Below are 13,236 nucleotides of genomic sequence, written 5' to 3'. Positions count from 1 at the left end.
TTGGAACCCAAACTCCAGATTCCTCCACATGAGACCACTAGTCTTTGATCTGACCAGAGCTCTTCTCAATGTTGCAACTTCCTCCATAAATAAAAGACATAAAGAATAGATAAATAAATACAGATAAAGGCTGAATTAACATTAGAATAAACAAGTTATAAGCAGCATTCTATTATTCAGAATAATAGAATTCATGGACCATGCAAAGCCATAAAAAATCCAAAAGAATATAAAATTTTTTAAATTATGAAACGATGAGCTAATGGGTAGACATTTGTAAACAGACAAAATAGCAAAGGGGATGCACCAAGCAGTAAATCGTTTTATTCTGAGGTCTCATAACAAATAGTCAGGGGGAGATGACTCACGTCAGTGTCCCTTGATGTCAACTAGCAAGGAAATCAAAGCAACCATTTTTCTAACCCATAATGTTGAAAATAATAACTTCTATCTTTTGAAAGTTGTTATATTTTATTTTTGTTGGCACAATATGGAGGCTCAACTTCTAAAATTTTCTTCTGGCATTATTTTTTGATATTTCTCAGAAGCATAGACTGACTCTCAAAATTGAATGAGACATTAAAGTTTATCTAAACCAATGGTCCTTAAGTTGTGCTCTGAGGAGTCCTGGGCGCTCCTACTTGAAATGTCAAGGGTGGCCAGGGATTGGTTGGAAAAGGACCAACAGAGAAACACTCAGGACCCTCCCCAACCTCAGGCCAACGAAACAAGTGGAACTCCACTTTTTGTTGTCATAATGGACTTCCACATGTTTTTACTTGAAGAAAGCATTCAATAGTACAAATTTTAAAGTAGACAATGCACCTGGTCAAAGTATCCTCAAAACTGAAGCGTTTACAATCAAGGAAAGTTAGACCTGAGCAGGGTAAGTGATTTGCCCTAAATCCCAGAGCTAGCCTGGGGCAGGACTGAAACTGGAACTTTTGTTTTCTGATTCTGATTTGAATCCAAAGCACCAGATGCCCATCAAAGAGCTTCTGCAGTTTCCAAAAAGAAGAGTTGGAAATCTTGAGTTGAAACTATCATACGCGTATGTATACAGCCTTTATAGATTCCTTTATCTTTAGTGTTAAAGCCCTTGACACAAAAACCACCTGCATTTTTTAAATACTGCTGGCACACTACACAAAATAACACAGTTAACAGAACCAAGGATAAACTATTAAGTCTACTGCCTATTTGCTCCAAAGTGCTATTTGCAAATGGAAAAATAAATTAGTTGCTGAAAACATTAAATTGGTTACAATCTAGAATTCTTCAACAGAATAAAGCTGCCATGGGAACTGACTAGCTAATTTTAAAGCTTAAAACAGGACTTTTAAATGTGTGTGTGTGTATTTTTTTCCAGGTTTTTAAAAATATATCAGAATGTTGGCTTAAGAATGCTATATATTTAGACACCAGGTTTCTCTGTCATGCCAGCTTTATTTTCTAAAAAGAATTTACTGCTGTTAATTTCTTTATCCAATTTGATAGCCAAAGGGTGAGTTAAAGTGAGGGACCTCTATTTTTAGCTGTTACTATAGCTCAGCTCCCATTTAATCTAAAAACAGCCATGCCTTTCGCACCATTTTTAACCCTGCAAAGCTGAGTCTCATGCCATCCAAATTAAGGATGCGCTTAAATAGCACATGCTCAGTCAAAACCATGGCAACCACTACACAGGACACATCCTGCATCTTGCCCAGTAGTCCTGAAAATTCTTTAATCACAAGACAGGAAGTCTGTTTTGTTTTGTTGTCATTTAAGGATAGATTTACACTATAGGATGGTCAACCATCTGCTTTTATTTAGGGGGGAAAATGGATTATGATAGTGTAAGCTTAACCATGAAAGAGAGACAGGAATAATTTTTATTATTTATTTATGTATTTATTTATTCACTGTCTTACTTCAAAAAGAGATCTGTGGTAAGTGCCAAAAGGGGAGATGGAGAAAGTGAGAAGAATAAATGGAGTGTGGACTTCCCACAGTTATGACCATGTAAACAACTGGTTTGGCAGTCAGGTTAAATAAATAAAAATAAAAATTGGGTTCTGCACAGTGACACTGCCCAAGTATCACTATTAAACTGGGAAACATAATGGGATTTTTATTTTCTGACTTTTTTTTCAAATTGAAAATAGCTTTATGATTTTTTTTCTGATTATAAAGTGAATACATGCTTAAATAGCTAGTCCATGAATTTTAGAAGAATATAAAGAAGAAAGTAAAAATCAACCCAAATCATCCAGTGGCAGCTGTTAAAATTGTGGTGACCATTCTCTCCTTTTCAACCTCCCTTGAGAATAGAGCTAATGGGGATGTGAGCGGAAGTGATGTGAGCAACTTCCCATAAAAGAGAACAAAGTCACCCTTGTTCTAATAAACCCCAGCTGTCTGGATACATCTCTAATAACTCAAGTACTGATTCCAAGTGATTTACCATATGACCCAGCAACCCTCTTCTGGGTATCTACCCAAAAATCATTTGTTGCTTTCAGTTTTATATCCCACATATGAGTGAAATCATATGGTTCTCGACTTTTTCTGTCTGACTTATTTCACTTAACATGATAATCTCAAGATCCATCCATGTTGTTGCAAATGGCAGTATTTCATCTTTTCTTATGGTCAAGTAATATTCCATTGTATACATATGTACCACATTTTTTTTATTCAATCATCTATCAAAGGACACTTTGGTTGCTTCCAGTCTTGGCCACTAGGAATAATGCTGCAACGAACATAAGGGTACACATATCTTTATGGAGAGATGTATTTAGATTTTGGGGGGGTAGATACCCAGAAGAGGGACTGCTGGGTCGTAAGGTAATTCTATTCTTAACTTTTTAAGGACCCTCCATACTGTTTTCCATAGTGGCCATACCAGTTTGCATTCCGACCAGAAGTGTATAAGGGCAAAATAGCTTTTTAATGTGGTTTGTGTAAGTATATGACAAGCTGCAAATCAGTGGGTTCTGCAAATGAACTATCCTTCAAAAAAGCTGAAAAGACATGAACATTTACATTGTAAAGTTCATGTAAACCTCACCTAATGTATAAAGCTGGGCCACATTTCTATGCAACGACTAAGTGTTTCAAATGCTTTGGTTACGCTGAGGAAATGCTGATTTTGATCAATGGTTTTTCCAGGATCTTAGATACGACAAGGCCTCAGCTGTGGCCTACCTAACTGTAAGATTAGCCTTTTTCTAGAACATAGAATGGCCATGGGTGCGGGCATTTGGGGTACAATGACAACCCATTCCCCGGAAGAAGAGTGAGCCTATTATATTGGCTGCAATGGACTCATGTTCTCCTTTCTAATTTACCATCTTTTTTTTCCCCCAAACAAATGCGTTATTATTCAACAACAAAGGGTCGGACAAGATGCTGCAGAGCTCATAGTATAGAGCGACATAAAAGCAAGAGAAAATGAGTGTTAAATGTGTTCTTGTTGGGTTTGGTTTAAAGACATCACTTCCAAGAAACACTTGGGATCAGTACATGAGGTATTAGAGATGTGTCCAGACAGCTGGGGTTTATTGGAACAAGGGTGACTTTGTTCTCTTTTATGTCAATTTGTACTGCCTTTGTCATCAGTAACTGCTCATGCAGAGGGCAAAGCAGCAGATGACACAACAGAGCAACAGCGAGGAAATGAGAGATTCTCTCTGACTAATGCTGAGGGGGAGGGATTGGCTGTCACCAGTTCTATTTTTAGTAGTTGTTGCTGTGATGAGTGCCAAGTCCAACCTGTCCCTACAAATGACTTCATGTATGGGTATTGATACGCATGTGTACAACCAAACTCATAACCTCGTCTTCCTGTGCTCCTAGACTCAACTTTTCAACCTCCCTTGAGAATAGAGCTAATGGGATGTGAGCAGAAGTGATGTGGGCAACTGCCGGGCCTGGCATAAAAATTTCCATGGGCCATCTTCCTCTCTCTTCCCCTATCTGCCAGGTAGATGCTTAGGGAACCATGGAGTTATGTTCGAAGAATGGTGGAGCCCCGTAAGCCAGATCCTTAAATGTGTGTGAAGCTCAGCTCATCAACACCAATACCCCTGTTGACTGGAATTTATGAAAATAAAAGGTTAACATCAATACTGTCGGGCCCCTGAAATGTGAGTGGGAGGTGGGGGAGGTTTGTTAGAGCAGTTAGCTTACCCTGCCTAATACAGCATGCAACTGCCCAGGGGAAGAAAGGATGGTGATCACGCCTAACGTGCCCGCTCTGGCAGCCTTTGTGGTCACCTTTGCTTCCATGTCCCCTCGGCTTGCTCTCTAATAGCTGAGCTGGAGAATGATGTGGAGAAACATGTTGGGCTGTTACACACTAGCATGTTGATATGACTTTGAAGAAGACACTGTGACGGCAACAAAGGACATGCATTCTTGAGGAGAGAAATGCTATCCCAAACAATCGATGTTTGTTGGACACATTACCTAAAGGAATCATTCTGCCAGGTGCTGGGATACAAAGGTATCAAACCTCATCTCTACCTTGGAACTAAAACAAAAACAAAAAAGGTACAGTCCTATTCCTCAACAAATTTACAAACTGTTTGGGAAAACAAAAGGTAGTTGGCTAACAAAAGAACACAAGCTTTATAGTCAGATGGAACTGAGTTGAAATACCAGATATGCCACTTACTAGATTTATGGAAAATCAATCAGTCTGTGCCTCTGTGTCCTCACCTTTAAACTATGATAATACCTGATAAACGTGAAGATTTGTAACTTTTTGTCTCATAGTCTTTTTAAACTTACAGAAGGGTTGCAAAAGAGTTCTCATCTACCATTTACCCAGCTTCCCGTAATGTCAATAATTTACGTAGCCACCATATAATTACCAAAACTAGGAAATTAACATTGATACAGTACAAATAGCCAAACAACAGACTTTATTAGGATTTCTCCAGGTTTTCCACTAATGTCTTTTTTCTGTTCCAGGCTCCAATCCCAGGATACCAGCTTCCATTTAGTGATCATGTTTCCTTAGTCTTCCCCATTCTATGACAGTTTCCTTGTATTTCATGACTTCACCACTTTTGAAGAGTACTGGTCATGTATCTTATAGAATGGCTCTCAATTTAAGTTTGTCTAGTGTTTTCTCTGGATTAGACTGAAGCTATTGATTTGGGGAAAGAAGTCATAGAGGAGAATTGTCCTTCATTTTCACCATGTCAGGAGATACATGATGTCAACATGACATTACCAGTGATGTTAACCTTGATCACTTGGTTAAGGTGGTGTCTACAATTTCTCCACAGTAAATTTACTATTTTTCCCATTCAATAGAGCCATCCTTATATGTATTTTTTAGTGAGGTGTACATTCAGATCTTTTGCCCATTTTTTTAAATCAAGTTATTTATTTTCTTATTACTTAGTTTTAAGAGTTCTTTATATAGTCTGTATACAAGACTTTTATCAGTTATGTGATTTGAAAATGTTTTTCCTAGTCTGTGGCTTTTCTTGTCATTCTCTTAAGAATATCATTTACAAACCAAATATTTTTAACTTTAATAAATTCCAATTTATCAATTTTTTTCCTTTATGGATATGCTTTGGGTGTCCTGCTTTGTCAAACCCAAGATGAGGCAAATTTTCTGCTATGTTTTCTTCTAGAAGTTTTGTAGTTTCAGGTTTTACATTTAGGTACACAATTCATTTTGAGTTAAATTTTGTATAAATTATGAAATATGTGTCTAGGTTTTTTTGCTTGTTTGTTTTTTGGGTGTTTTTTTTGTTTTGTTTTGTTTTGTTTTGCATATGGAGATCCAATTGTTTCAGTGCCATTTGCTGAATGGAATCCTTTCTACATTGAATTGCATCTACAACTTTATCAAGAATGCATTGATTGTGTAAGTCTATTTCTGGGCTCTTCTTTTATTGTATTGATCTATGTACTATCCTATCACCAATACCACCCAGTCTTGATTACTGTAGCTTAATAGTAAGTGGTAAAACCAGATACTATCAGTGTTCCAACTGTTTTTAAATTTTACAGAATTGTTTTGTGTGTTTTGGTTCCTTTATTTTTCCATATAAATTTTAGAATCAGCCTGTTGAGATCAGCAAAGAAGCACACAGTTGGGTCTTGTTTTCTATTTAATCTGACAATCTCTGTCTTTTAATTAGTGTTTAGACCATTCACACATAAAATGCATTAAAATTTACCTTCTTACTGTCGGTTTTCTATTTGTTCAATTATTTATCTTTCCCGCCCTTTTGTTCTGCCTACTCTCAGGTCCTATTTCTTAGAATTCCATTTGATCACCTCTATAGACTTTTATTCATATCCGTTTTTATAAATGTTTAGTGGACTCCCTAGGTTTATAATATGCATCATTAATTAACGAGAGTCTACCTGCAAATTTATTAGACCACTTTATTTATAGTGTAAGGAATTCAGAGCAGCATATCCCCAGTGTTTTTCAATCCTGTTGCACATGAGAATCACCAGAGGAGATGAGAAAAAAAAATACCAATGTCCAAACCTAACCGAAAGCATATTAAATCAGAATCTTTGGGAGAGGGACCCAGGCATTAGTATTTTTCAAAAGCTCCCCAGGAGATTGTTAATAAGCAGCCATGTTTGACCACCAACTCCTAAAAATTATGGGTTACAAAGTGGTGCTTATACATGATATGCAGCCTGGGGATGTGTTTGATTATGTCTGTTGTTGAAAAGACAAAGTACCTGGGCAGTGGTTACACCTGGCAGCAGTACCAGTGACTAAGCACCTGTTGTCCTCACACATTCATGTCAATTGCCCATCCCCTGCAGGCTTTTGTGACTTCTGGCTTAGACTGTAATCACTACAAGACACTGAATTATGATATGAGGAATGTGTAAAAACATGTTTAATGACAGCTGGTAAAAGAAATCAATTTTTTTGCAGGTTTAATATGAGATGCTTTACTCCAATCGGTCAAGGAGATATCAGGCAGAATAATTTACTTCTTCACTCTGAAACTCTTCCATTTTGATAAACGGTAGTGTCAACAATCTGGGTGTTTGAACATGATTTAAGACCATGAATAATTTTCTAAGAACATAATATCAGTGAAATCACTAACACAGTAAATCTGCCATTTTATATAAGCAGCTTGATAGCAAGGGTCCTAAAATAACTCCAAAGTTTTAGTGATTTGGCCTTTGTCAGAACACCAGTTTTAAAGAATATCCAGTTTTTTATAGACTATAGATGGGAAGCAACGTTTATTGCATTTTAACTCTTTAATTTTAAGGGATAGGAAACTGAGGCTCAGAGAAGTGTTTGTTCAAGTTCACACAACTAGTTAAGACCAGGCAGCCCAAGGATTCTAACCTCCTAACTCTTCATTCTATAATGTTTTCATGCTATCATAAGCCAAACGTTTTAATTTGTTAGAACAATTATTCTGGATAACCCCCAAGAGCAGAGAAACAGTGGGGAAAAGGCAACCTTTATATAAAAATTGAATGTGGGTTTGGTTTATTTCAAGTCAGTTCTCAAACTGCTCCCATTAGAAACTATGGAAATGTCCGTGTATAATTTTTAAAACTAGACATCATTCGGTCAAACCTAGGCAGGTATTCTGAATTGGTTGACTATTCCAAGTGGTCAATAAAGCTACTCTCTAGGAGAATCCGTTTCCATAGGCTGCTTTGAAGACTACAAAAGTCCTAGCTGTGATTAGCTGGGATTATGTATAACAATGAGTAATAGAAAACCCAAAAATTTAGTTTTCTCTTTCATGACAGTCTGACTCCAGAACTGGAGTCCACTGGGTCTGTTCTAGGATTGGTATGAAACTCCAGTGTCAGGGACGCCTGCTCCTAGCTTGTTACTATGCTGAGCATTGCCTTCATTCCTAGGGCCACTTCATGGTCTGACATGGCTGCTCCAGGTCCTGCCATCACATCCATGGTCCTTTCAATAGGAAGGAAAAGAGAGAAAAAAAGAAGGGCACACTCCCTCCTTTGAGGACATAACCCTAATGTTGCGTATATTGCTTCTAATTTATACATTAACCATAATTTTGTCATATGTGCGTCCTACTTGCAAAGAAGGATGAGAAATGTGGTTTTGATGTCATAGGGCCCAATTGAAAAATGGGAGTGCTATTGTTATACAAGGGACAATAGATATTTGGAGCAACTCTGCTATAACTTGTGAGAGAAACTTTTTCTTTGTTATGTATAATTAAATTTTTGTTATTAATTTATTGGAGTAACATGTTTATAACATTATATAATTTTCAGGTATACAAGATTATAATTCGACATCTGTGTGCTCTACAGTGTGTTCCCCGCCAAAATCTAGTTTCCTTCTGTTTCCATATATTTATTCCCCATTGCCCACCTTGCCCTCCCTCCACCCTATCTCTCTTCTGGTAACCACCATTCTGTTAAGAATTACATTCTTAACTGTCGGGAAAAGCAAGTTGGTTTTTTTTTTTAATAACTATGCTGGGAGTTAGCGGTGATGTTCCCTTTTAGAACAGGATAGCATTAAGTGCTTAATGGGATTTTTTTTCCCTGAGCTCCCTAAATTGTGACTAAGACTCAAAATCAGTACAAGAAGTGATAGGTATCCACATTGCTATTTCTGAGAAATGCTTGTTTTGATGACAGTCACTGAGAGGTATCATTTCAGCAAAAAGTGTCCTATCCCACTGTATTCATGTCCTAGCGCTACTGTAACAAATTACCACAATGTGGGTACTTAAAACAACAAAAGTTTATTCTCTCACAGCTCCGGAGGCCAGAAGTCTGAAATTAGTAAGACTGAACCAAAATCAAGGTATCCGAAGGTGCTGTATATGAACCAGAGAAGGTATCGATGTGTCCGGCAGAGTCTGAGGGGAAAATATGAGCTGAACAGTCATGGGTCTTGTACATAGTAGCTGCTTTTAAATATTGGTTGAAATAACATGTGGCAGTTTTTGGTTTACAGGAAGTCATTAATGTTATTCTTTTCTGCCATACTTGAAACAGAGAAGCTGTCCCACCTGAGGGACAATTCTCCAGTGTAAAATGTACCTAACTCCATGTGAATGACCGTCTCTCTGGGTTGTGGTAAAGTTATATCCACGGTAGGAGAAGAAAAACTGGGCTCAACTGGGCTCTATTTAATTTTGGAATAATAATATAAGTTGGTCTTTTAGAAAAAAAATGACTTTAAAATATACATATTTGCATTTATCTCGGACACTTTAGGGACAGGTTTGCTTAAAACAAGGGATTTAAGCAAACTGTTATTTACCCTTTCCATTGTATATGTCCATGAATGCACACAAAAATAATTTTTCTATTATTTCAGATGGCACATGCATAAAACAGCAAACACGCACCATGAAATGTCACTGAGCTAATTGTCTCACTGCCTATTTCCTGATTAAGAGACACGAACACTAAATCAGGAATCAGAAAACTGAGTTGTGTAAGCTAATTATTTATCTTCTCTGGGCTCCATTAGTCTTTTCTGCAAGTTGAGGGTTTTAGCTTAATGCTCAGTGGCATTCTTCTAGCCCCCATGGTCTCTGACATACAAGGAAAAATATTTGTTTACTGCCAGCCTCGGAGCATGACTTATTGTACCCTATTTGTCTGTTAATCTTACATAAGCATCCACTCTGCATGCTATAAATGACACAGAGGAAGTCTTTCTGTGCTCAGTTCACCATCAGGTGTCTAGACTGTGCCCTCACTATGGGAAATGCCGCCTGTTTTACCTCTTAGATTCACAATGTTTTTCTTTACTCTAAGGTTACCTGTGGGTATATACTTCTTGGACACTTACGCTACTTAACAAGAAGCTGTTTTCATAACATATATTCATACTGTTGGACAATTTAGATTTTGTTTAAAAACATAAAACACAGGATACACTGAATAACTGTTTGCAGACAAGAAAATAAAAGGACTCAAAATGGGTAAGAGAAACCCATTGATAAGCCAAGTCAAGTTAGAGATAGAGCATGTCTGAGGGAGTAAGACATTCCCTCGTCTAAGCTTACTTACTTAAATATTCTAAAGAAATAATTAATACAGTCTAAATTTAAATCTAAGTTCCCAGTGGTGCTCTCCAAACACTTAAAATTATTAAAGCAAACCAAATAATATTGTCTGTATTTGACCATTTTTGATTTATAAAAATAGCAATTTCATGTCATTCAGCCTAATAATTTAAAGTATTTGAAGAGCACATTGCAGGCAGACATCCTAAAAGACAAAGAACTAAAGTATGACTGGAGTAGAAATTGAATCCCTTAGAAAAGCTATGTAGAGCATCAATAAAGGATGGTTTTCCTTGGTGGCTTACAAAAATCAGTTGGGATTTTTTTTTAATTGATTCATTTGTGGCAATTTGTGAATCATCGATGCAATTACAAGAGCTTTATTGCAACTTCCCAGAAATCTATTAATGGTTAAAACTCCGAACTCTATTTTTATATTTTAAAAAAAAGGATTACCAGAATAGACTAACAGCATGGTTATGTTTTTTGTTTTGCTTTATTTTCAATGGTGAAGCCACTCGTAAACAGCAAACACATTAGTTGGAGATTATCAAACCTTTAGGCCGAGCATCACCCCTGATGTATTGTGACAACTGATTGGCAGTGGAAGAACAGACAAAATGCTCTTCTTAAGCTAAAGCTATAGGGACAGGTTACCTAGTAACAACAGAATGATTCAGTTCTGTTCACAAAGACTTGTTCTCTTCATTGGAAGAAAAAACTTAAAGAACACAGCTGGGGAGAAACTGGAGTGATGGAGAACTATGACACTTAGGAGTCTGCCTACGATCTGCAATTCCAGCAGCCTTCACTGAAGGGTCACAATATAAGTGAATCTTTTGTTAGCGACAGGAATCCAGCTAAGCTACCTACAGTCATAATTGTGTGCTCTTTTCAACTGCAGGGGAAATGAAAATAAAATGTGGAATGGAGCATATTAAATGGTGCAGTGCAAAACCCGTGTGGTATTAGATTTCTAAGAATGATCATTTTCTATGGACAAGATTGTATTTGTGTTCAGATATCCGAGTTCTATTCCTTAAGAGAACTCAAAATGGTCATGTGGGGTCAATTTATCCTACTATTGTTCTCTTTTGTCTATTAGGTACATATTGCTTTGTAGAGAATTTTGGTCATTGCTGTTCTCTCCTGCTTTAACAATAAAATTAAGACAAATCAAGTTATGGGGAGACAGTGATACACATTTTTTTTATCCATGAAGAGCCTGTTGATAATACCATAATTTTCTTCAAAAAGGAACCTGGTGTATGTGTCACCAACTATAATTGGAGAAGCTTTACCTTGCAGTCACTTTTCAAAGTCTTTCTCACTTTTTACACTCCTTGAGTAAGATTTATAGGTTAATATTGCCTGGACTTGGCAGCCTTCCTCACAGGGATTCGGCTTAAAACTTTCCTAAAGCCCCCTCTAGTGACAAACAGCAAATTAATCCATTACTTCGGAACATGCTAACACCTCCAAGCTCTAAAGTTCCATGTCTTTGTTTAGTTATTAAATGAATCAATAGCTACAGTATTTTGATTGGAGAATAACTGCAAGATCGTCAGTAGCTTGAATTCTCAAGCATTCTTCAGTCACTAAAACCAAGGGGATTTTGTGTTGACACTGAGGTTAACACAAAGTGCACACACACCAGTGAATTCTATTTCTTTTACTCTGCCCTGGTATGTATACCTTAAAAAATATTGCCTAAATGTCCTTCATTTTAGTTCTTTGGGAACTTTAAGAATTAAACTGCATTCTTAAAAACCCAATGAATGGAAAAAGACTATCTTGTTATTTATCTCTCGTTGCTTTTACTGCATTTACTGGATAATTTTCATTGATGGTGCTAAGCATGTCCAAGCAGACAAATATGAATTTCAATAATTCTCTGAATTATTAAACTAAGGGTTATCTATAATTATATAGATTAAATGTATATATAATAATATAATACATTTAAAATAATATATAATAAAATCTAATAAGCTATGTATATGTATTCGGCTATGTATTGTGGTATACATAATACATAGTTTATTTTATTTACATCTCTATTTCCAATGGGCTTAGAGCTCATCTAGTCAAAAATAGGCCCAATTGAGCCATTAAAATAAGAGTAGATGTATAAAAGCCACATGTTTAATAAAGGGAATTAAAGAGGTAAATAGAAGTATAGGCTATGAATACTTATTGCAACTGAGCACAAATCTTAGTTTTGAGCTTCCTGTCAGCTAAGACAGAAAAGAAAAACCCAATAATAAAAGTAACATACCAATTCATTAGGGGAGAAAAAGTTTTTCCTTCTAAAATACAGATATACGAGTTTCTAGATATCAGTAACAAAAACATACCATTGGAATTATTTCTTTAAAATGAGAAATTCATGTTTAAATATCCAACAAAAGGTCTTCAGGAATGCCCACTATTCAAGGCCATTGGGGCCGGTGGTGATTCCCCCAATGGAAGGGTGTTCCTGGGATCTAACTCTGCAATAAGCTTGTACTAGCTGCATGCAGCTGGCCATGATCATGGATTACCTCTTGGGAATAGCAACCGGAAAGGATCTGCTCTCTCTTGTTTATGCACAGAGTGAAGGCCAAGGATAAATTAAATTGTATTTATGATATGTTCACTGCTACAATTTGAGAGAGAAAAATAAAATCTCCTATTTTCCACTTCTTGAATGAACTGGAACAAAATTCCTAAAAGAGAAATAATGAAATGATGATGACTCAGTTGAAGTTGGACACCAAGCAATGTTGTCTTCAGAATCCTCTCCCGTTTTGCTGTCCTCTCCCAATCACAGAGCCCCTTTCCTATTTCAACGCAAAATCTACGTTTCATCCCCAAATCAACTTTCCTACGAGGGGCTGGCATCACCTTTGTGTGAATCAAGTCATTGTGTTGCCTCTCACAAGGGTGTCTGCCCTTTAAGATTTAGCTCTGATTCAATTTAGCAAATGCTTCCTGGAAGCCTATTACATGCGACGTATTTTCCAAATGCTAGTAGTGGAATAAAAGGCTTCATGTTCTTAGATAGGGACAGCAAGCGTTAGTGTGTGAGTAGGCAAAGAGTTTTTGTTCTCTGGGTAACACCTGACTCTCTACCCCTGTATCCTTCTAAGTGACCTTCGTTGTTGGGGCCACAGATAATGCCACACACACTTTCACTTCTCTCAAATTCTGCACCTAATTCTCTCTGCCTAGAGTC

The sequence above is a fragment of the Rhinolophus sinicus genome, linkage group LG03 (genome assembly GCF_036562045.2).
Source record: "Rhinolophus sinicus isolate RSC01 linkage group LG03, ASM3656204v1, whole genome shotgun sequence".
Taxonomy (NCBI): domain Eukaryota; kingdom Metazoa; phylum Chordata; class Mammalia; order Chiroptera; family Rhinolophidae; genus Rhinolophus; species Rhinolophus sinicus.
This window is presented reverse-complemented; position numbering follows the sequence as displayed.